Below are 26,085 nucleotides of genomic sequence, written 5' to 3' on the forward strand. Positions count from 1 at the left end.
CCATGTTGGACAGGGAGTTTTAGCATATTTGACTCATGTCTTTAAAACTTAGTCTGTGCCTGTCTACTGAAAGCCTGTGTTTGCCCCTCTCAGCTAATCACGTGGTCAGAAACACGAGGAGGATCCTGAAGTATAATTATTAAGGAGTTGATATCTCACTTTTAGCGGAGGGGAGTCTGATTGTCTCTTCTTATTGAAAAGTTAGTGGAGGCTGGGGATGGTTTGCTGGAGGTTGTTCTGTGAGCTGCCTTGGATAAAAAGGGAGACCAGAGGATTTCGTGACCCAACTCTGGATGGAACATGGGGACTGTAGTTACAGCATCAGGGTCTGTAACATAAACAACAAATAGAGCAGAGGCTACAGAGCATGGAAACTCTGAAACCATGAACTGGGTGCGTGTGGGGAAAGGGATCTGCCAAATTTGCATGTGTCTTAACGTGAGAACAGGCTCTCACTGTCATCTGCAAACATACACACACCCTCTTTCTCTCACACACGGACAAAAACATACACATCCTCTCTCTCTCACTCTCACGCCGCCCGCCCCCCTTCACCCCCCCACCCCACCCCACACACACTCCGCATCTCTCACACAGACACACATATAAATCTGAGGGAGCTAATTTGCATTTGCAGATTTATATTTGGGGATAGATTGTATTTTGTTCAAAGAAAAGTAAATTTGTACGCAGTCAATCAGTGTGGCATTTTATAAAGTCCTGCTTTGGAAATTAAACCAGGATGACTCCCGGGTAAAACAAGTCGAACTCTACTCAAGACCTTCCATAATTTGTGCAGAGAAGGTCACATCTTAGCAAACATAATAGAATTCTTTGAGGAATGACAAAGTTGATAGTGGATAAAGGACTGTAGATATCATATACATGGACTTCAATAAGGCGTTTGATGAGATAGACTAATAAAGGTGAAGGTGAAGTCGCAAGGCATCCAAGGTGAACTAGCTAGATGGATTAGAGAACTGGCTGGGCACCAGTAGACAGGGAGTAGTAATGAAAGGGAGTTTCTCAAAATGGACAACTGTTCTGTGTGGTGTTTCACAGGGATCCGTGCTGGGACCACTGTTTGTTGTGATGTACCTATATGATCTGAAGGAAGGTATACGTGGTCTGATTAGCAAGTTTGCAGATTACACTAAGATTGGTAGAGTAGAAGAAAGTTGAGGGGAATGTCAGAGAACACAACTGAATGTAGATAGATTGGAGAGTTGGGTGAAGAAAGGGTAGATGAGAGGTTATGCATTTTGGAAGATCCAATTCGAGAACAAATTATACAGTAACTGGAAAAAGCCCTGGGGAAAACTGATGTACAGAGAGAGATCTGGGTGTTAAGATCCATTGTTCGCTGAAAGTGGCAGATCGATAGAATGATAGAGAAGGCATACAGCATACTTCCTTCCTGCATTCTAACAATTTAAGAAGTGGAGAACCACAGACCAGTTAACTCGTCACCCACAGGAAGGGATCTGTTGGAATCTATTGCATACAAGAGTAAGCAGGCCATATTACAGTTGTATAGGACTTTGATTCGGCCACATTCAGAATATTGTGAACAGTTCTGGTTGCCACATTACTGAAAGGATCTGGATGCTTTGGAAAGAGGGCAGAGGATTTTCACCAGGATGTTGCCGAGCATGGAGAGACCGATATATAAAGAGAGATTTGATAGATTAGTGTTATTTTCATTAAAAAGGCGAAGGTTGAGGGAGGACTTGATTGAGAGGTGTAAATAGCGTGGATAGCAAGAAGTTTATTCCCAGAGTGGGGGAGTCAGTTACTAGGGCTCAAGAATTCATGACGAAAGGGGCAGAGTTTGGGGATATGCTCGAAAAGTTCTTTGCACAGGGGGTTATGGATGCTGGGTTGCGTTGCCAGTGGATGTGTTAGAGGTGGGGAGGAAAGTGTCAGTTAATATGTATCCAGACAGAGACGTGAATGGGCAGGGAGCAGAGAGATACAAACCTTAGAAAATAGATGAGAGGTATAGATAGCGGATCTGGATTGACACAGGCTTGGAGGACTGAATGGGCCGTTCCTGTGCTGTTATTTTCTTTGTTATTTGTCAAAACTAGCGAAAAGCGTCTGTTGATACTTGAAAGGAAAATGAAACCAAGATCAAATATGTCACAGCGAATGTGTGGATACGAGAATGTATTGTAGAGAGTAGAAAAATGATAAGGAGACAAAACAGTGACATTGCATCTGTCTTCAAAGAGGAAGATCCCGAAAATCTCCCAGAAATACCAAGTCACCATGGGACCTTTGTACCTAAAGACTAAAATCAATCATATACAGTTATGGGGTAGTATTTGGAAACAGAACTGGGATGAGTATAGATAAGTCTGACAGACCAGATATAATTCAAACTGAAATTTCAGAGAAAACAGCAATACACATATTGATTGCAAAAGGGACCACTGAATTTCTCTGTATTCACTTCGGAAGGTTAGAAATGCATTCAAATGAAGTATGAAGGGAAGAAGTGGGAGAGTGGAGGACTACAGGCCAGTTAATTGTCATCCACAGTATGGAATCTGTTGCAACCTATTGGACACTGAGTAAATAATAGGAAATTTCAAGAGAGTTGTTCTGCATTTATGAAAAGGAAGTTATAATTTACAATTGTTTTCTTAAATATATCTCTCTGTAGATGTAAACAATGGCGAATCAGTAAATGTGGTACAGTCAGATATTCAGGAGGAGGTTTAATCAGCACATAGATTAAGTTGTCAGGAAACATTAAAGCAAAGTGTATTGGGAGGAAGATATGCAAATGGGGAAAGTAAGCATTAGAGAAACTATTGGAGAACATATGTGGTGGTAGAAGGCTGTTTCTGTGACTGCAGACCGGTGTACTTTGGTGTGCCACAGGTGTCAGTGCTGTGCCCCTTCAAACGCCTTCATTTAAAGGGAATCCGAATACAGACGATGAAGTATCATAGAACAGAGAAAAATACAGCACAGAACAGGCCCTTCGGCCCACGATGTTGTGCCGAACTTCTAACCTAGATTAAGCACCCATCCATGTACCTATCCAAATGCCGCTTAAAGGTCGCCAATGATTCTGACTCTACCACTCCCACGGGCAGCGCATTCCATGCCCCCACCACTCTCTGGGTAAAGAACCCACCCCTGACATCTCCCCTATACCTTCCACCCTTCACCTTAAATTTATGTCCCCTTGTAACACTCTGTTGTACCCGGGGAAAAAGTTTCTGACTGTCTACTCTATCTATTCCTCTGATCATCTTATAAACCTCTATCAAGTCACCCCTCATCCTTCGCCGTTCCAACGAGAAAAAGCCGAGAACTCTCAACCTATCCTCGTACGACCTACTCTCCATTCCAGGCAACATCCTGGTAAATCTTCTCTGCACCCTCTCCAAATTGTCAGCTTGCTCTCTCTTTACAGATGTTGTCTCTAACATGTGTTGGTTTCAGTACAGATTCATCTTCTGCAGTAATTTGCTCCTACTAGAAATAAAGACATTCTGCACGAGTAACACAGAGAGTTGGTGATACCGTACCTGTACTGGACCTGTACAATTTTGGTGTCTTGATCTAAGTAAAATATTCTGATCACATATACTGAATGTGCATTCTCCTGATTAATCTCTCAGCTGGTACAATGGTCTGCCGAGGAGACCTGATCTGAGATCAAAGCGGGAATCTGTGTTTGAAACTGGAGTTCGTTGATTGGTTGTTATATGAGAAATTCACGTCTGTTTACTTGGGAAAAGGAGGAGGCAGGTACAGAATTCAAGAAGATGGACTGGGAAGCTCTTGAACTTGGATGCAAGATGTGAGTAGGGATTCATGGTTTTGGCTGATATAAAATTGGACAAATCGCCAGGTCCAGGTTAGTTACAGCTCAGGCTGCTCTTGGAGACAAGGGACGAAAGGCGCTGATGCAAATTTATAAATAGAATCTGGTCACAGGTGAGGCGCCCGAAGATTGGAGAACACCCTTTATATGAAGGGTTGTAGAGATAGAGCAGGGAACTATAGACTAGTGTGTTTCAAATCGGTGTTAGAGAACATTTTGCAAAAAATAGGTGGTGGTGGAAGGCTGTTTGCGTGACTGGAGACCGGTGTCCCCTGATGTACCACAATGATCAGCACTGTCTGCCTTATTATTTGGGGTATTTATAAATGATGTAGGTGTGAATGTGGAGGGGTGTGGCAGCGTGATAAGTAAGTCTGTGTTTGACACAAATATTGGCTGGGTGTTTGGCAGTGAGGAGGAAGTTCTAATGTTACAGGAAGATACAGATGGAATGGTCAGATGGGTGGATCAAGGGCAGATAGGACGTAACCCTGATAAATATGAGGTGATGCCCTTTGGAGGAAGGAACCAGACAGGAGAGTACACAATGAATAGCACACCAGGAAGCTCAGATGGTGCTTCTCCATACATCCGTGAAAGTAACGGGGTAGGATCAAAGATTACGGAAGAAATCATTTGAAAAAGTAGGCATATCCTTTATCGAGGCATAGATTATAAGAGCTATGTAGCACTTTGGTTAGGTCAAGATGGAATACTATATGGGATTCTAGGAGCAACATTACAGGCAGGATGTGATTGTTCTGGAGGGGGCCACAGAGATTCACCAGAATGTTCCCAAGGATGGAGCATATCAGCTGAGAAGAGAGGTTTCATAAGCTCCATTTGTTAACTTTTGAGCAGAAAAGGCTTTGGGGGACGTGATTCAGGATAAGATTACGAGGGTCATGGACAGGTTGGATAGACAGCAGCTGTTCCTTTTAGACAAAGAGTCATGAACAGGCGAACACACTTTTAAAGGGAAGGATTTGATATTTAGAGAGGAGTCAGGGATTGTTTTTCACCAAGAGGGTTATGGGGTCCGAAATGCACCTCCTGAGGATGGGGTGGGGGGTTGTTATCACGGGTCATGTCACAACGAATAAAAAGTATTTGGACGAGCACTTGGTGTGTCAAACCATTCATGGCTATGGGACTGATGTAGTAAATTTGGAATAACATAGATGGTGCTGTAATTTTGATGCTACACAGGCTATGCTTCTGTGATTGTATGGCTGTGGAAGGTCAATCATTGAACAGCTTAAGACAGGAAGTAATAGGTTTTGGAGCAGTACATTAAACAAGCATGAAACGTAAAAGTTTCGCAAAGTACAATATACAAAGGTGAAATGTTGGCAAAGATAATTGTAGCTTCGTTACAGTCCAAAACCAGCAAATGGTGAACAGGAAAATGGCAGACTATGAAGCAACTACTTCAGTTCTGCCGTCATGAAAGAAGAAAAATAAAAACTTCCAAGCAATTCTAGGTCGACTGAGAAAAAGCAGGAAATACAATCGTATCCATAAACAAACAGTTTTGAAGAAAATATTTGTTCTGAAATCTGATGAATCCCCATGGCCTAATAATCTTTACCTATGATTACTGAAGGAGGTGGCCATGGTAATAATGAATACTTTGCTCGCTGTCTTCTAAATTCCTAATGCCTGAATTGACAGATTTGAGAGCAGCAAAAAAACCCCAGTATTTCGAAAGGAGGCAGGGAGAAAGCAAGGAAGTACGGTCTGCCTAGTGCCAAAGAATCAATCAGGACAATACAAGAGTCTATTTGAAAGAATGCATTGCCAGGGAACGTTGAGAATTAAATTAATTTGAAATGAACATGGATCAAGTCAATGCAAAATTATTAAAGATGAATCATATTTGAGAAACCGACTGCGAAATAAATTATGGTGAAGCAATAGATGCAGCGAATTTGGATTTTCAGAAACTTTTTGATAAAGTCCCAAGTCTAGTGTTGTGAAAATGCTACTCCTTTAACAAGGTCATGCTGTCCTTGTTTTTTTTTCAAAGGTGTCTTAAAAGCAGTGAATCCGAAATATCTTGGTTTGACTGCTCTAAAATAAATGCACGTACAATAAGGAGCAAGCTATACTAGTTCTGGTCCTGAGTAATCAGACAGGAATAATTAATAACCTCATAGTTAGAATCAACTTGGAAGGAACGATCACAGTATGGTTGAATTTAAAATACAGATGGAGAGTGTGAAGATAAAATCCAACGCCAGGGTACTGTGCTTCAACAAGGGAGACTACTTTAGAATGTGAGTGAACTTGGCTAAAGTCGACTTAAAAATAAGACTTTATAGTGAGAGTTGACTAGCAGTGTAGGATTTGCAAAGAAATTTTTCAAAAGTCCTTAGCAAATGTATATTCACTGAAAAGGAAATACTCTAAGAAAAGGTGTAATCACTATGGGGTGTCTAAGCAATAATCGAGGCTACCAAGTTTAAAGAGAAGGCATGTAAAGTGGCCAAGAACAGCAAGAACCTAGAAGATTGGAAAAACATTAAAGGTCAACAGAAAGTCATGAAAAGAGTTATAAAGAAACGTAAGATAGAACATAAGAAAACAATAGCACAGAATATGAAAATAGATTGCAGATGATTCCCTGAATATCTCAAATGAAAATGAGTGGCTAATGTAAATGTTGGACCTTTAGAGGATGAGAAAGCGCATTTAGTGATAAGATATGATGAAATGACCGAGGCATTTAGCACGTATTTTGTGGAAGACACTAATAACATGCCAGTAATTGACAAACAGATGAGGGTAGGTGAGGACATGTGCATAATCATTATTACGGAGGCGGTAGTGTTGGGTAAGCAAATGGATCTAAAGGCAGACAAGTCCCCGAATGAAATCATCCAGGGTACTAAAAAAAAGATAGCGGGAGAAGTATCTGTGCAATTGTAGTATTTCTTATTTAAATTTAATCAGGCAGTCCCAGCAGATTGGAAAACAGCAAATGAGACGCCATGTTTAAAAAAAGCTGGCAGATAAAAGATGGGGAATTATAAACCAGTTAAGTTAATCTCTGTAATGGGGAAGATGTTTGAGTGTATTATCAAGGGAGAGATAGCACGGCAATTTGATAGAAATCGACCCATTGCGCAGACACAGCATAGTTTCCTGATGGGCAGGTCATGCTTATCAAGTCTGTTGGAAATTCATGAAGAAATTACGAGCAAGGTAGACAACGAGGCCCCAGTGAATGCGACGTATCTAGGTTTCCAAATGGTCTTCGAAAAGGTGCCACACAATAGACTGCTGCAGAAGATAAAAATGAAATGCGTTATGGGTAAAGTATTAGTATGCATAGAAGATTGGTTGACTAACAGGAAGCAAAGGGTGGGTCTAAATGAGTGCTATTCATATCTGGCAATCAGTGACGAGTGGCGTGCTTCAGGGATCTGTGTTGGGGCTGCAATTATGGAGTTGGGAGCATCCATAGTTTGTCAAAGTTTGCAGATGACACGAAGATAAGCGGCAGAGCAACGTGTGCAGAGATCTATGAAACGTTTTCGAGAAGCACAGATACTTTGAGTGAGTAGGCAAATGTCTGGCGGATGGAATACGATGTCAGTAAATGTGAATTCATCCATTTTGTTGGGAATACCAATAAAAAGGATTGTTACTTGAATGGCAAAACGTTGCATCAGGCTGCTCTGCAGAGGGACCTGGGTGCCCATGTGCATGAATAACGCAAGGTTGGTCTGCAGGTACAGCAAGTACTGAGGAAGGCAAATGGTATATTGTATGTCGTTGCTGAAGGGATTCAATTTAAAATCAGGTAAGTCATTTTGCAGCTGTACAGGGTGCTGGTGAGGCCACACCTGGAGTATTGTATCAAGTTTAAGCCACCTTACTTGAGAAAGAATGTACTGGCAATAGATGGAGTGCAGAAGAGTTTCACTGGGTTGAATCCGGAGTTGAGAGATCATTTGTTGGTTTTTCAGAAAGTTACGTTAGTCTATCTGCTATCCTCTTGTGTTTGTGTTTCATTTAGCTGCATCACTCCTGGAATATCCACCTTAAACCTGCTAAAGTCAATGAGCAAATGTTGGATCTTCGCTACTTCCTTGAAATGATTTGAGGAGGTCTGTCCTGGTCCATAACAGTGTGTAACAGCTAGATCTAATATACTGGCATGGATTGAGAATGGGAGAGTTTAAATGAAAAAGTGAATCAGTATAAACAGTTCTATATATTTTGGAGTGGAAAGCAATGACTAGCATGATAATCCAGGATTTGATGCTTGGACCACAGCTATTCAGAAAGCATATTAAACATTTGTTCAAGGACATTATATATAATCTTTCCAAATCGGCTGATGGCCCCAAATTGAGATTGTGAGTGGGTGATCAGGGTGTAAAGAAGTTCAGGTGTGAAGACAATTGGAGGGAATGGAGAAATACCTGGCAGGTGAAGACCAACGTGGATAGATGTGACATTGAGCACATTGGTTGGAAAAATAAAATAACGGTTAGCATTTCAAAACGAATTGTCGTAAACTTGTGAAATATATGTATACTTTTGTTGACGTCTTTACTAATTGACAGACCGAAGTTCCTACTTCATTTTTTATCCAGATAGTTAATCACTTCAAAGGATATAGAGTATTCAGTGTTTGGGCAAAGTCAATTGAAGAGATGTTTGACCACAAGCTAGAGTGGGGAAGGCTGAGTGTGTTGGATTACCTACCCTTTTCCAGATGGTTCTGTGCAGTTTGTGGGAAAGCTCTGTAAATGTTGTTCCAAACTCTCAGATGTTAGGAAGGGGGTCTCTAAAGGGTCGACAGGACTATATTTCCGTTTCCTTTTCCGATAGAGAGGCTGGTGCCCGGTGTTCTACCTGGGTTCATCCTTTTAGACCTGGAAACAATTTGATGCAAAGGCCTTGCAGTTTCGGAGACCACTGATGAGTTTACCACATGGTTGTGTATCTGGAGTGACATTTAGGCAAGACCAGGAAAGCATGGGAGAATCATTTCTTGAATGTGTAATGGGGCAGAAAATTTATGTTGACAATTGACATGGGCTTCAATGTCAATATTACCGGCACTAGATTTTACATCTCGATATTTTATTAATTGTTTCTAACTTCCACCATCTGCCAGAGCATTAGCCCTGTATGGATAGGTAATCCAGTGACATTTCCACAACATCTCCATCTCCACCTGGCGACCTATGGGAAACCACACTGAGCTGGTTATTTCTTTACTGCATGACATCTCTGGCAGAAAGAACTCTCACCAATTTGATTGTCGTGATGGGACTGAGGGATGGTAATTGGTCAGCTTGTAATTATTCCCCTCTTAGGGGATGGGACATAGTTGAGTAATTTTTTACATTGCCAGGGAGATGTCAGAATTGGAGCTGGAATGACACAGCTTCCCCAGGGACACGGCTTGTTGTGCAGCACAAGTCATCAGTCCTTTTGCAAGAAAGGTGTCAGGGCCCATTGCCTTCGTCGTATCTGCTGTGTTCAGTTGTTTCTTCATGTCACGTGCAGTAACTCGAATTGGTTGAAGACTGTCATCTGTGATTCTGTGGGCATCATTCAAGCAACACTTCTGCCTGAGGATGTCGCAGACACGGCATCCTTGTCTTTTACACTGATGTACAGGAAGGTTTCATTGTTTCGCGGAATACTAGAGCAATAGCCTGAGAAATAGCTGTTGAGATGTTAGCCTAACAACCCCAGTAATGTTCTGGTGATCTGAGATTGAATCCTGCTACAGTAGATGGTGTAATTCGAATGCAATACATGTTTGGGATTAAGTGTCTAATGATGAGATAATAATCAATTGCAGGTTCCCTGATGCACTCAAGGAGTGGACACTGCCATCCATACCTGCTCTGGATTCATGTAACTCCAGTCCCACAGCAATGTGGTTGATTCTTAACTACCCTCTGGGCAATAACCAGTGACGCCCTAATCCGATTGATCAATGTTGTTTTTAAATAATATTTGTGGAGTCCTCTTTTATCGTAAGTTGTTTCATAGTCCAACTCAATTTCTGACAGGATGTGGCAGAATTGTCGAGTTTCCATCTGATCTGTTTGCTTTGTAATCATGTCGCCTTCTCTCTTAGATATTAGTCCTGCTGCTTGGAATGTAAATACAGTGGTCACGTGCGGTAGCTTCAAATGGATTGTCATCAGTTTTAGGTATACATGGTTCTGACACTAGTACATTTCCCAACTCGTCTCTGAAACATCGATCAGCTTAATGGGAATGATAGACTGAGGGATGATCCTGGGCATAAAGTTGCAGATTTTGATTCAATACAATTCTCCTTCTGTCCAGCTGTGATCGACAGTACCACATGCATTCCCAGTTTTGAGCTGCAATTTCTGCATTGCAATTCAGCCGTCTATCCCCAAGTTCAGAGCGAGACCCATTCATCCATCACCCCATGACCTACTCTGGTTTCGGATGTGGTAACACTTCCATTTTTGTATTCTCATTCTTCTGAGCGTTTGTCCATGATATCACTCCTCTTAACTGTCATTATTCTCAAAACACCTAAACATATTCCGCCTGGCAGCAACGTGGTTCAGTGGTTAGCGCTGCTGCCTCACTGCACTCCAGACCCAAGTTCGATTCCATCCTTCGGTGATTGTCTGTGGAGTTTACGCTTTTTCCCCGTGTCTGCGTGGATTTCTTCCAGGTGCTTCAGTTTCCACCCACAGTCCGAAAACGTGCAGTTGAAGTGCATTGGCCTTGTTAGATTGCCCATAGTGTTCAGGGATGCATAGGTTTGGTCCATTAGTCAGGGATAAATGTAGGATATGGGAATGGGTCTGGTTAGTTTGGCCTTCAGAGAATCGTTTTGGATTTGTTGAGCCGAAGAGCCTGTTTCCACACTGTAACGGTGCTAATTCTAACATTCATATGGATCATTCCCCTTCCAGTCGTGCCATTTTAGGTGTTTAAATTGAATGTGCTTCTCTTTGTTTCTCTCCGTGGTCTTCATTAAGAACTCTGTAGAGTCAATGATGCTGGTCTTATGTCGTTTCAGAACCAGTGAATTTCTACATCTTGTGTTATTGTTCATCCCCCCGGTGTATGCGCTCCATGATGGACAGGGTGTTTGAGCGGCTTGGACACACGTCTTTCTAACCGTTTAAAACCAGAAATTGCTGGAAAAAATCAGCAGATCTAGCAGCTGTGGAAACAGAGAGACAGACACAGAGTTTCAATTCCAGCGTGACCATTAGTTAGAACTGAAAAGAACCCCTTAATCCCTTGACAAAAGTGGATGAGGGATGATGGGAGACAGAGCATATGGTGATGCAATGCCACAAAGGAATGAGCTTTTAATTGTGATGAAAGAGAAACAGATGTAAAATGGGTGTAAATTAAAGTGTTAATTGGAGAAATGCGTTCTCTCTATTGATTGCAAATAAACAAGCTACAGACAAAATCATAGAGAAACCAGAAAGCAGAATGTATGAAAAATGGAGAACAGCCATAATGGGGTCAGGCTGTATAATTATGGAATTTAATATTAACTCCTTAAGGCTGTAATATACCAAAGTGTAAAGTGAGGTGTTACTCAAGATTGGGTTGTGCTTTTTTGTAACATTACAGCAGCTCAGGACCGAAAAGTCAGCATGAGAACAACTAAGGTTATTGGAATGGGAAGCAATAGGAAGGTCAGGATTATTCCTACAGAGAGAGTGGAACTCTCCTTAAAACAGTCCCTGTTTAACCTCCAAAGTGTAAGGGAGACTGCATTGTGATTAGCAATGACAGGACACTGGATTGAACGAATACAAGTGGAATGCTTCTTCAACTGGAAGTTGTGATTGGGGCCTTGGACAATGAGGAGTGAAGAGGTGAATAGGCAAGTGTTGCACCTTCTGCAATTGCACGCGAAGGTGCTATGGGGGAGTGGTGAAGGGTTCAGTGTGATGAGGGGTGTCACAGAAGGAATGGTCACAATGTAATGCTGACAATGGACGGGAGGAAAAGATGTGTTTGATGGTGTAATCCTGCTGAAGGAGGAGGAAGTGGCAGAGGATGCTTCCATGAATGTGGATTCTAGTGTAGTAGGAAGTGATGACAAGGGGAGATATATCATTGTTCTGGGAAGGAGGGGACTGAGTGAGGGTGACACTGTGGGCGATGGGACATTGACAGCTGAAGGCCGTATCTGCTGGAGTTATGGGATTTCTGGTTTAAAGGAAAAGGAGGTCACGTCAGTGGCAGTTCTCTGGAGTGTGACATCATCAAACAGAAACAACAGAGATGGAGATACTGGGAGAATGGAGTCAGCTTCCGCTGATCGTGTATTCAGCCGCATGCAGAAGTTCCTCCTAAATGATTGGAAAGAACCAAACATTTAAATTGAGGATTTCTGTCTCACATCTGGTCTGAAGAGGGATGTGGAAATAGACCCAGAAGAAGGTCAGTGGATATACAGGGGCAGACATTCAAGCAGATATCCCATAAAACATAGCAATTATTGTTTTTCTTCAAAAAGGACTCGGAGGAAGATGAACCGCCCGTGGTTGACAAAATCTCCCAAGGATACGAATCAATCGCAAATTAATGAGCATTAGTGTGTGCCCAGATTTAGGGTGGATATTTCAGGGACCATGAGCAGAAGCTGGGCATTGAATTTCAGCTGTGCTCCCTGAATAACCCGCAGAAACCCCAGCCATTACTGCTCCATCCTCTTCCAGGTTTCCCTCTCCAATTACGGAGTACATTCGCTCACATTATGGTTCCTAGCTGAGGCTTTTTTGTTCAGGTCTACCTTTCCTGCACTCGCAAAAAGCTTTGTTTTGTGCTGCCACTTTGCCTCTGGTGTCAGTGTGACTAGGCCTCTCCATTCATGTCGTTTTACAACTCCCACTCACATCTCATTCCGGAAAGTTTCCTTCTTGGAATAAACCTTATTGAAATCACCACCCCCTCCCCTTTGCACTGAATTCTCTCTGTGATCAAAATTTCAACAAGTATACTCAATCTTCATCTCACTCTGCTAAAGGCAACTGCATGATTACCGTGTGGTATAAGAATTCCCTTTCTTACGTGGAATTAGCCAGACATACGCTTTCAGTGTAGGGATCATCACCCTCATTCGACAAAGGAATTCAAGAGTTTAACTTCCTAATGGCACTGGTAAGGGTTTCACACTGTCTTTGCATTGTTAGTTTGAGAAAAAACAAATCACAGTAGGAGTTTTGTCTATGTTGTTTACTTGTCATTTTTTAATATTGTTTCAAATTTGCAGTGCCTACGATTAAATGCTTGTTCTTGAAGTTGCTATTAGATGGAGTGGAGGAGGTTGAAAAGTGACGTTATAGAAGTTTATAAAATCATAAGAGGCATGGATTGAATAGAGAGCCAAGGCATTCTCGCCCGGAGAGTGGAGGTGTTCAAACATAGAGAACAACGCTTTATGGTGAAAGGGAGAAGATTTAAAAGGTCCAATGGTGCAACGTTTTCACATGTAGGGTGATGTGTGTATGGAATGAGCTGCAAGAGGAAGAGTGGTAGATGAGAGGACAGCTGCAACATTTAAAAGACATTTGGACAAATATAAATATGAACCGTTTAGAGGCATATGGTACACGTGAAAGCAGGTGGGACTAGTTTAGTTAAGCTTGGACAAGTTCGACCAAAGGGTCTGTTTGTACGTGATGTGACTGTATGAATCTAGAAAGCGAGGAAAAGGGGAACAAAAGATATTATGTAAGTAAATTGTCAAGAAATGTAAAAACAAGAATCACAAAATTCTCTGCGTATATATAAAAAGAAGTTCAAAATAAGTGTGCGACCTTCAGTAGAAATGAAGTCTGGAAAGTATATTGAGGTCATGTAGAGGATGTGACTGGGGAACTGGCTACAGGGAACAGGCAAAAATTTACACCAGTACTTTGCATTGTTCCTTACAGGGGAAGGCACTGTATGCATGTCAATGACATAAACAAAATGTTAACAGGAGGCAAGTTTTTGAAATGTCTCTAACAAAACAAACAAGGTTTTTTGACAAACACATAATAGTAAAGGTAGACCGGTCAGCAGTAATTCAGAGTTGTTTTTTTGAAAAAAAATTGTTAATGAATGGTTGATGGTACTGTGTGAAAGATTCCATAACTCTCTGGATTTCAATGGTTTTCCAGCGAAATTGGAGAATCTGCAATTTGGCGCTTATCTTCGAGAAAGGAGCGAGACAGAAAGCAGGAAACATTTAGCCCAACCATAATTACTGGGAATCTGCTACAGTCTATTATTAAGGCAAGAATTGAAGGGCATTCAGAAAAGCTTCACGCAGAGTCAGCATGGTTTTGTTAATGGGAAACTATATTTTGCCTGCAAAGTTATTCTGAGATCCCTGAAAATGTAACAAGCGAACTTGATAAAGGGGAACTGGTAGGCATGCGGCTTACCAGAAATCGTCCACAAGGTATCACAAAATAAAGGTTCTTACACAAAACAGAATCTCGTAGTGTTACGGACAATGTATTAGCATGGGATGTCGGGTGGTTAGCACATAGAATTCGGAGAGTCAGGATTAATGGATCGTTATGATAAAGACATATCTACTGGGGTATCACAAATACCAGTCCGATGACATCAGGTATTTACAGTCTATTCTGACAGTCTGACGGCGAGAGCTGAATGCAATATACATCGGAGTTTCAGGATGACACTGCGAAACAAAAGACAGGCTGTTATTTAATGAAGAAGACTCCCAACAAAGGAGCAGTAAAAAGGGATTGGAGTGTTCCTGTGTATGAAACATAAAGTCAGCATGGTGATGCAGCAAGTAACTAGAATGATACAATACGCAGGTTCCTGGGATGAAAGGGTTGAATTATTGAATACATCTAAAATGGTGAGGCGATTAGTCATTGTGCTTGAAATGAATGAGCGTGATATTACTGAAACGTAAATGATAGCGAAGTCCATTGACTAGGAAGATGCTGAGAATGTGCTTCCACACCTGGGCAGAGTCTCAAACTCAGGGACAGAATAAGGGATATCGATTTCAAACCGAGATAAAAAGAAATGTCTTCTTTCAGAAGGTCGTGAAGTCTGAATTTCACTCACCAGTGAGTTGTGGAGGCTGGGTCACTGAATGCTTTTACAGATGGGCTGGATTGTTTTTTGTCACATCAGCGAGTTGAGGGATATGAGGGGTTGGCAGGAAAGTAGAGTTGAGCCCTAGAGGTTGAGAGAACGTCCCCATCATGGTGACCTCTGTCAGTATGGGGAATTGAACCTGCGCTATTGACCTCCCTCTGCAAAACAAACCAGACGTCCAGCCAACTGAATGGGAGCTAATGTAACTGTTTCAGACAGAAACAGTCACAGACGAAGGGCAAGAGAAACTTTCATAACAAGGAAAAAGGTACAAGGTACTAGCTGAGGATGAAAATGTTCTCTGCTGTAAATTGTGGAAACAAGTATTTAGATGCTATCTTGAGCAGAATGCAAAAAGTTGACACAAGCAAAATAACCAGAATAATAATTGTGTTTAGATATCGACAACTATTAAATAACAGTATATTTTTGATTGATCTGTGTGACGCATGCTTACTATTGCATGAAAATAGAAAGCTGCTGGGACATATTGGTAGGAAAGTCCGTCCCCATGGGAAATGCCTCAGGAACACATGCTTGAACAAACCCATGATAAAAATGCCTGAGTGTCGTCTGGTCAGTGACAGGAAGCCAGGGGGCTGAATGACTGAAATTTCCTGTAACATGGAGCTCAGGAGACAGTTAGATCACCCCCAATCTTATTAAATGGTAGAGCACATTTCAAGGACTGAATGCCCTCATAATGGATTTCAATTTCGTGTGCATGTAATTTTAATTAAAAAAAAAACACACTGTTCATTCCCCTCATGTTTTCCACACTGTGGCACTGTCATTCTCCTGAAACTGGGACACTTGGAAAGTAATATTCCACAACCAGCATCCTCAAGAGCATTCTATAAATGTGCAGGGGTATCACAAAGGCTAGAGAGAGAGAGGGAGGAGGGGGAGGTGTTGCCTGTAGCAATGAGAATGTTGGAGCATGAGCCTTGTTTGGGGGTAGGTGCTATAACAGATATACAGTGAATGTGAGTGAGCAGAGAGAATAAGGGGACCCTTATCCTGTCATTGTGCTTGAAATGAATGAGCGTGATATTACTGAAACGTAAATGATAGCGAAGTCCATTGACTAGGAAGATGCTGAGAATGTGCTTCCACACCTGGGCAGAGTCCTGTACAGCTGGATATTTCTTCAGACGACAGATACTGCACTGAGCAGGGTGATTGAGCTCAGACCATTGTTGGTGGGTCTGGTGATGTGGATCCCTTTGAGAAGAGAATGGCCCCCCTCTCTACTAACCCATCGACCAGGAGCCCAATGACCCTGTCGACAAACCCGTAATGTAATTGCCCCTTATGGATGAATCAAGCTCTTAAAGATGGTGGCATCAAGGGTTATGGGGATTAGGCAGGAACAAGATACTGATTGTGGATGATCAGCCATGTTCATAATGAATGTTGGTTCTGGCTCGAAGTGCCGAATGGCCTACTCCTGAACCTATTGTCTACTGTTTATTATCAATTTTCTTATCTGCCATGCTCGGGCTAAACTGGGCAGGGCAGCTCCGAACTGAGAAAGCTAAATTATTTGCCCACTGGCCTTTATGTTTTGGCATCAGTGCCAGGGATCACGGAATATCCAGTGATTTCCGACGATGCTGAGTACCTGCAGCCATGATGGGAGGGAGAATCTGGCTGGCATTAAATGACAAGGACACCATGCGGTGGAGTGGGTAGTAAATAGGGTGAGTTCGGTAAGATTGCACCAGGAAACTAGCTCAGTCTCAGACAGACAATCCCTCTGTCACTCAATGAAAATGTTATTGAGACAAATTAGTGTTAGATTCAGCCCAGAGTCGAAGACTCTGCAGACCCCACAAAGCTGCAGAACAAAACTCTCCATCATCTCAACTCACACCAATAACCTATTCACCCATCATTCCTGGTAATGTTGTCTTATGTTGTCAGATGATATTGTCATGTCTACATTCAGAATTCTGAAACCTGTGAACTTACCTTTCCTTGACATTGTTTCTCAAACTCCCCCTCTCTGTCTATATCCCAAACTACTTTTATTTACAGTCATACAATCCTACTGCACGGAGACAGGTCCTTCAGCCAGAACTGGTCCATTCCGACCAAAATGTCAGTCAACCTTCACTCCATGTTTCTGCACTTGACCCATATCCTCCTCAGACATTCTTATCCATGCGTTTTTGGAACAAAATGCAGCGAGAGTTTGTAACATCAAGAAAGGCTTCAAGAAAAAAATCGCTGAATCTACCATTCATCTCACCAGGGTGCTCAGTTTACAGAGAAACAGCTTGACTGCAGCTTGGAACCAAGAAGGAGGAGGAAACACTGGTGGAAGATGTAGATGGAAGTCAATACTGCAGGGAAAACTTTGTTTATGTTATAAACAGGAAATTAGATACCCACGAATTTGCAGGAAAAACTCAACGGTTTGTTGCATCTCCAGAAAGAAAGTCGAAACGTGTGGACTCCGAAGAACACAGCAGGTCAGGCAAAATCCGAGGAGCAGGAAAGACTACGGTTTAGTCATAAACCCTTCATCAGGAATTCACTTCAGAATTCACTGCATTTGCAGTCGTCACTTTTTCTCAGTCCTTTGTCGGAAGAGAGAAGAGTTATTTTTTTCCAAATCTGGGGAGTCATCATCAGAACCCTACTAATTACTGATCTCCAGTGTATACAGCTCTTTGTTTTATTTTAGATCACCAATTCTCTTGCATGCTGCAGTATTAATGGAACACTTGATCTGGAAAGGACGGGAATGGGTGAGGGCAGAGGTGCAGGCAATGTGTCAGTCACAACTTAAGGCCCTGTCCATGAGAATGTGAATCCTGGGATGAAGGTAAAGGAGGGCTTGTCAGAGGCACCACGCTGGAATTCGACATCATCTGAACAGATGTGACAGATACAGACAAAGTGTGAGAAATCAGCTACTCTCGCTGATGGTCATTAAGTAGCAAAGTGGCTAGCAGTACTGCCTGGCAACACCAATGACCAGGGTTCGATTCCACCCTTTGTTGACTGTTTGTGCGGTGTATGCCATTTCTCCCTGCGTTTGTGTGGGTTTCCTTCCGGAGCTTGGTTTTCCTCCCACAGTCTAAAAACGCACATGATAGGTTCTGTGGCCTCACTAAACTGTCCCACAGTATCCAGGGATATGCAGGTTAGGTGAATTGTTTAAGGGAAATGTAGAGTTACAGGGGTAACGTATGTGTGTCTTGGTCAGCATGTTATCTGGAGGGTCAGTGTGGACTCGATGGGCCAATTGGCGTGTTTCCATACTGCAGGGTTTTCATAGTTCCTATTTAGCCGTCTGTGTTTGGAAACACATCCCAGTGTCCTGCCTACCAGTGCTGACCCAATTTGGCTCCCAAATATGTTACACCATCCGTTTGTCTAACATACACACCATCAGCCACTCCTCGGCCCTTTGGCACATCTTATAAGGTTCCCATTTTACTCTGAGTTAACCGTCTTTACTGTCCACTACCTCACAATTTTGGTGTTATTTGTAAACTCACTAACCATTCTCTATTAATATTTACATCCAAATCATTGACATAAAAGACAAAATCCGTTAGATCGTTGTGGTACACTGCTGGTCACAGGCCTCCAGTCCAACTAAAATATACCGCACCAGCATTACCTTCATCTCTTACCTTTGAGCGATTTATGTACAACTCTCCCTGTATTCCATGTGATCTAACCATGTTTAACAGTTTACCACGCGGAACCTTTTTGAATGCCTTTTTAAAGTCCATATTCTATTCCACAGTTCTATTTTTGTGTATTTATCAATCTTATTTTTCATTTCTTCAATAAAGTAAATCAAATTAGTGACACGCAAAATCATGTTGACTATCGCTAATCGGAATTTACCTTTCCAAACACAATTAAATCCTGTCCCTCAGAATCCCCTCCAACAACTTAGCCACCAATGACATCAGGCCCACCGGTCTATAGATTCCTCACTTTTCCTTACCAACTGTTCTTAAACAATTGCATAACCTTACCTGTGACTGTCCATGATAAAAATATCTCAGCCAGGTATAAAACAACGGTTTCCATAGCTTCCCATCAGATTCTGGAGTACACCTGATCAGGTCATAGAACACAGAACAGTGCAGCACGGTACGGGCCCTTGAGCAGTTGATGTTGTGCCGGCAGTTTCTCCTATTCTAAGATCAAACTAACCTATGTGCCCTTCATTGTACTAACTTCCAAGTGCCTATCCAAGAGTCACATCAAAGGTCAGAGGGAGTTATGCACCTTAATGCATTTTAAGACGGCAAGCTCCTCATCAGCTGTAACATGGACACTTTTCAAGATATCACCATTCATTTCCCCAAGTTCTTTCCCTTCCATATTCTACTCCACAGTTAATACTGATGCAAAATATTTATGTAGTATCTGACCAATCTCCTGTCATTCCACACATAGGTCACTTTGCTGATCTTGAAAGGGCCCTGTCCTCTCCCTAGTTACTCTTTTGACCTCAATGTATTGGTAGATTCTCTTTGGATTGTTCCTTACCTTATTTTCGAAAGATGTCTTATGCCCCCAGTTTACCTCCTGATTTCCCTCTTGAGTATTAGCCTTCAGCCCTCGTACTGCTCGATGGATTCACTCGATCCCTACTGTCTGTATCTATCATATACTTCCGTCTTTTTCTTGCACAAAACCGCAATTCCAATCGCCATCCGGCATTCCCGACCAGCCTTGCATTGTTCATGAACCGGAACATACTCTATCTAGACTCTGGAATTGTGAAGGCCTCCCGCTTTCCTGCCACGAGCTTCTCCCAAGCAGCTTTTGAAATTGCCAATATAAAACGTTCAAAGTTGGCCTGATTCAATTTAGAACTTTACCATTTATTTCAGAACTGTTCTTCTCCATAAATATTTTAAAACTGGTATATACTGAATAACAGGCTCAAGAAGCAGAATGGCTTCCTGCTGTCCCTCAGGAACAGACTCACTAGGCTGAATGGCCTCCGCATGACCCTCTGCAACAGACCTGAGAGGCTGAATGGCCTCCTGCTGTCCCTCTGTAACACGCTCAATGGGCTGAATGGCTTCGTCCTGTCCCTCTGTAACAGGCTCAATAGGCTGAATGACCTCCTCCTGTCCATTTGCAACAGACGCGAGAGGCTGAATGGCCTCCTTCTGTCCCTCTGTAACACGCTCCATGGGCTGAATGGCCTCCCCTGTCCCTCTGTAACATGTTCCATGTGCTGAATGGCCTCCTCCTGTCCCTCTGTAACAGGCTCAATAGGCTGAATGGCCTCTACCTGTCCATTTGCAACAGACCAGAGAGGCTGAATGGCCTCCTCCTGTCCCTCTGTAACACGCTCCATGGGCTGAATGGCCTCCTCCTGTCCCTCTGTAAAACGCTCCATGGACTGAATGGCCTCCTGCTGTCCCTCTGTAACACGGTCCATGAGCTGAATAGCCTCCTCCTGTCCCTCTGTAACAGGTTCAATAGGCTGAATGGCCTCCTCCTGTCCATTAGCAACAGACCCGAAAGGCTGAATGGCCTCCTCCTGTTCCTCTGTGACACGCTCCATGGGCTGAATATACTCCTCCTGTCCATCTGTAACAGGCTCAATAGGCTGAATGGCCTCCTTCTGTCCATTTGCAACAGATTCGAGAGGCTGAATGGCTTCCTCCTATCCATTTGCAACAGACCCGAGAGGCTTTATGGCCTCTCACTGCCCATCTGTAACAGGATCAAGAGGCTGAATGGTCTCCTCCTCTCCCTCTGTGACAGACACATAGGGTAAGAATTAGCTTCTCCTGTTCCTGAGCAGCAGTCTTAATGCTCTGAATGATGTCGCAAGGAGCAGCACTGCACAACGCCAATGGGCAAAAAAATGCTTTATTGTCTATGGAAGTGTCCCCACTGGTCACCCTGTGCAGCTGGTTGGCTTATTTATCTCTATCGCCCTTTATAAACAGTATGTAATATAAACAGTCCTGCAGCGTTCTTGCACTACTTCCACACACACAGAAGAAAGAATAAGAAGACTGAAAGATTTATGGTCCATCCCTAAGCAACGCCCATCTATTCCAAAAGTTATGTAAGTTAGGGGTTAACTGAGCCTGTTTGTTTAGTGACTGTGATTAATGCCAGTCTCCATGGATTGCAATTATCCCAGTGGAGGGGTTCCATCTTTTAATGATAAACGGGTTCCGTTGAATGTGCTATTCCATAGTATGAGTGGGAGCACCACCGACAGCATTAACAGGGATCGGCAGCTCAAGAGATGCAGTGGGGAGAGATCAGAATCGGAGCACAAGTGTCTGGAATGTTCTAACAATGAGTCAGAATCTGAGAACATTAGACTGGAATGTTCCAACAATGTTTCACAATCTGAGAACATTAGGCTGGAATGTCTCAAGAATGGACAGGAGTTTATATTGGGATGTTTCTTTTCTTTCATCACATTATGATCAAATACCATTATCGCGGCGGATCGAATATGCACTTGACATTATTCAATATTTTTATTATCCAATCCTGGCTTTCGTTGGTGTCCCTGGTAAGTCTACATGTTCAGTCATTAATTTTATAAATCATGATTGACTGCAATACTGTCCTTTCATTGACTCTATTATCATTGTCTTTGTTATTGTTCCTGCTGAGATTCTAAATCGAGATTTTCACTTTACAAGCCACAACTGACTGCAGCAATGAACTTGTTAATTCACTCTCTCCCTCATTGCTTCTGGTCGTGTTACTCATGGGTCTCTATGTTGAGCTATCCAGTTTCAACTGTGAAACATGATTTATTTTATCACTGCCCTTGCTGTTTAAATATTGAAAGCATTGAGGTCACTATGCTCTATTCTGGTTACAGATTGAATTTCGTTCCTCTGACTACATCCCATTCGCGGCCAATACTGAGGCTGAAATACACCGGCCAAGTCTACACAGCTCCCCATGCTGGGCAGATAGTCCAGCTTACTGAGCAATACACTGGCACGGTCTGCACAGCTCCCTGTGCTGGGTAGATAGTTCAGCTTCCTGAGCAATACACTGGTACAGTCTGTACAGCTCTCCATGCTGCGCAGATAGTTCATCTTACGAAGCAATACATTGGCATAGTCTGCACAGCTCCTTGGTGTGTCCCACTGCCCCGTCTTTATCCCCATATTTCACCAATATGGCCTATTTCTATCTTAATTATCTGGTTCGATCTTAAATGTGCATTTTTCAGTCCCTCAGTATCTTTCCCTGGCTTTGAGTTTTGGCTCCCTAATTTATCGAATGCTGACATTGTGAAACTCAGAAACAATGAAATGGTGTCTGGGGGCTGTTGTTCACTTCCGCATGTGTCCCATGTTCCATGTTATATATGCAATCCTGCAGTGGTCTTGCATGACTTCCACACACATGGAAGAAAGAAAAAAGGTTGACAGTTTAATGATCATGTTGGACAGGAGGGGTTCAGCAGTTTTGACTCACGACTTTGGACCTGATTGAGTTCTACTAAATCATGAGAGGTATAGACAGTGTGGATAGCAAGACGCTTATTCCCAGAGTGGGGTACTCAATTTCTAGTGGTCAGGAATTCAAGATGAGACGGAAAAGGTTTTTGGGAGATATGTTCAGAAAGTTCATTACACAGTGTCTGGCAGATGCCTGAAATGCATTGCCAGCTGAGGTGTTAGGCGTGGTCATGATAGCGACATTTTATATGTATCTAGCCAGACGCATAAATGGGTAGGTAGCAGAGGGATACAGATCATTCTAAAACAGGTGACAGGGATAAAAGAGGATCTGGATCGGCGCAGGCTTGGAAGGCCCTAAGGCTCTCCCTATGATGGATTTTTTTTTGTTCTTGGCAAATACTGGCGCAAAGTGTCTGTCCATATTTGAAAGGAAAATGAAAACAAGGCCAAATGTGGCACAGTGAATGTGTGGAGAGGATAATTTTGTTTTAGAAAACGGAAAATTGACAGGAAGACGAAATTGTTACATTATATCTGCCTTCACGGAAGAAGAGCGAGAACATATCCCAGAAATACTATAGAACTTTTGTAACTGAACACTAAAATCCTTCATACTAGTGACGTGGTAGCATATGAAAACATACTTGGATTGAGGATTGGTAAATCTGACTGACCAGATGTAATTCTACTGCAATTTCAGAGAAAGAAGCAATACACAGATGGATTGTATTGTGGATGACTGTATTTATCCGTATTCAATTTGAAAGGATATAAATGCATTCCAACGATTTAGGAATGGAAGAAGAGGGAGAGTGGAAAACTACAGACCAGTTTACTTGTCATCCGCAGGAAGTAATCTTTTGCAATCTATCACAACGAATGCGATATTGGACACTGAGAAAGTAATAGCAAACTTCAAGAGAATTATTCTGCATTTATGAAAGGGAAGCTATAATTTACAAACGTTTTGTTTGAAGATATATCTTGTAGCCCGAATCATAGAGAAGCAATGGATGTGATACAGTCAGATATTCGGGGGATTTTTAATCAGCACATACAGTATGTTTGCAGAAACATTCAAGCAAAGGATGAAACATATACAAACAGGGAAGGTAAAAGTTAAGTTCGCCTTCATTTAAATACAGACGATGAAGGGTCAACTAGACTCAAAGCGTTAACTTGCTCTCTCTTTACGGATGCAGTCTGACTCACTGTGATGTCTAGCATGTGTTAGTTTCAGTACAGATTCCAGCTTCTGCAGTAATTTGTTCAGACGAGCAAGAAAAACATTCTGCACGAGTCACACAGAGTGCTGATGAGACTGTATACAATTTTGATGTCTTGAGCTAAATAAAATATACTGATCCCATATACTGAATGGACATTCTCAGAATAATCCCTCAGATAACAAGGGACTCTGCTGGCAAAACTTGGACTGAGATCAAGGCGAGATTTTGTTTGTGATTTTTTGGACATTGTTAGATTGAAATATGAGAGCTTCATGTCTGTTTTACATGGGAGAAGGAGGATGCAGGGACAGAATTCGAGAAGATGGACTGAGAAGCTCTTGAGCAGATTTGTTTCAGATGTGTAGAGGGATTGATAGTTTTGGCTGGTATAAAATATTCACGTCGCTAGGTCCAGCTCACTTACATCACAGGCTGCTGCTGGAGACAAGGGATGAAAGGCGCTGATGAAAATGTTTAAATACAATCTGGTCACAGGTAATGTACCGAGGACTGGAGAACACCCTTTCTGGGAAGGGCTTGTAGAGATTGACCAATGAACTACAGACCAGTGAGTAGCAGATCAGTATATGAGAAAATACTGCAGAAAATAGGTGGTTTTCGAAGACTGTTTGTGTGTCAGTGCTGTGTCCCTTATTATTTGTGGCATTCATAAATGATACAGATGTGAATGCGAAGGGGCATGGGGTGAGTGTAATAATTAGGTTTGTGTCTGACACAAAGATAACTCGGGTCGTTAGCAGTGAGGAGGAAGGTCTTATGTTACAGGAAGATACAGATGGAATGGTCAGATGGGCAGATCAATGGCAGATAGAATGTAACACTGATAAATATGAGGTGATGCACTTTGGAAGAAGGAACCAGACATGGGAGGCCTCAATAAATGGCAGCAGACTCGCAAGTTCAGAAGGTGCTTCTGCACACATTCCTGAATGTGACGGTCTGGGCAATAGATTAGTTAAGAAGTAATTGGAGACAGCATGCATAGCCTTTCCTAATCGAGGCATAGATTACAAGAGTTATATAGCACTTTGGCTAGGTCAAAATGGAATACTGTGTGCAGTTCAGGGATCCACATTACAGGAAAGATCTGATATCACTGAGGGTAGCGCAGAGGAGATTCACCAGGATGTTCCCTGGAATGGAGCATATCAGCTATGGAGAGAGGCTGGATACGCTCTGGTTGGTTACTTTGGAGCAGAGAAGATTGAGGGGAACGTGATTCAGAAGGGTAAGATTACGAACGGCATGGAGAGGGTGGATAGACAGCAGCGGTTCCTTCAAGTCAGAGGGTCAAGAGCAAAGGAGCACGCTTTTAAAGACGTTTGAGGTTCAGAGAGGATTTCAGGACGGTTTTTTTCACCCAGAAGGTGTTGGAGTCTGAAATGCACTTTTTGAGAGGGAAGTTGTTGTGTGTCATCGCACAGCCGTTAAACGGCACGTGAACAAGCACTTGAAGTGTCATAACACTCACGTCTATGGGCCTGATGTATGAAAGTGGGACCAATGTAGATTGTACTGTACTTCTGACTGTACAGAGATTGCTTCTGTGATTGTATGGCTGTGGAAGGTCAATCACTGAGCAGCTTTATACAGGAAATGATGGGTTTATGAAGCGCACATTAACAAGATTGAAATGCAAAAGCTTCTCAGCATAGAGTATACCAAGGTGAAATGTTAGAGAAGATCATTGTATCTTCCTTACAGGCTGAAACCAGAGAACAGGAAAATTGCAGGGCTATGAAGCAACCACTTTTGTTTTGCCTTCACAAAAGAAAACATTTCAAAAAGTAAACTCCAAACACTTCTCAGTCGACTGAGAAAATGTAAATAGAATCAAATCTGTACATAAGCAAATTTGGAGAAATTATTTTGACTGAAATCTGATAAATCCCCATGACCTGTTAATCTTCTCGTTGATTACTAAGGGAGATGGCCAAGGTAATAAGGAATACTCTGTTTATCCTCTTCCAAATGCATGATAATTCTGGAACTGAATTCACAGATTTGACAGCAGCAAATGTAACCCCAGTATTTCAAAGGAGGCAGGGAATCACAGTCTGCTTAGAACTGAAAAAAAAATCTAACAATACAAGAGTCTAGTAGAAAGGACGCATTTTCAGGAAACTTTGAAAATTACATTAATGATGAAGCAATGAACATAGATAAAGTCATTGCCGATTTATTAAAGGCCAATCATATTTTAGAAACTGATTGGGAAATAAATTATGGCGCAACAATGGATGCAGTGAATTTGGATAATCAGAAACATTTTTAAGGAAGTCCCAAGTATCGTGTTGTGACATTGCTACTCATTTAACAAGTTTATTCTGGCCTTGTTTTATTTTTCATGGATGTCTTAAAAGCTGCGAATCCAAAATATCTGGGTTTGCCTACTTGGGAATGCTTTCAAGTCTAAAATAAAAGC

Source organism: Chiloscyllium punctatum, chromosome 46 (assembly GCF_047496795.1).
Source record: "Chiloscyllium punctatum isolate Juve2018m chromosome 46, sChiPun1.3, whole genome shotgun sequence".
Taxonomy (NCBI): Eukaryota; Metazoa; Chordata; class Chondrichthyes; order Orectolobiformes; family Hemiscylliidae; genus Chiloscyllium; species Chiloscyllium punctatum.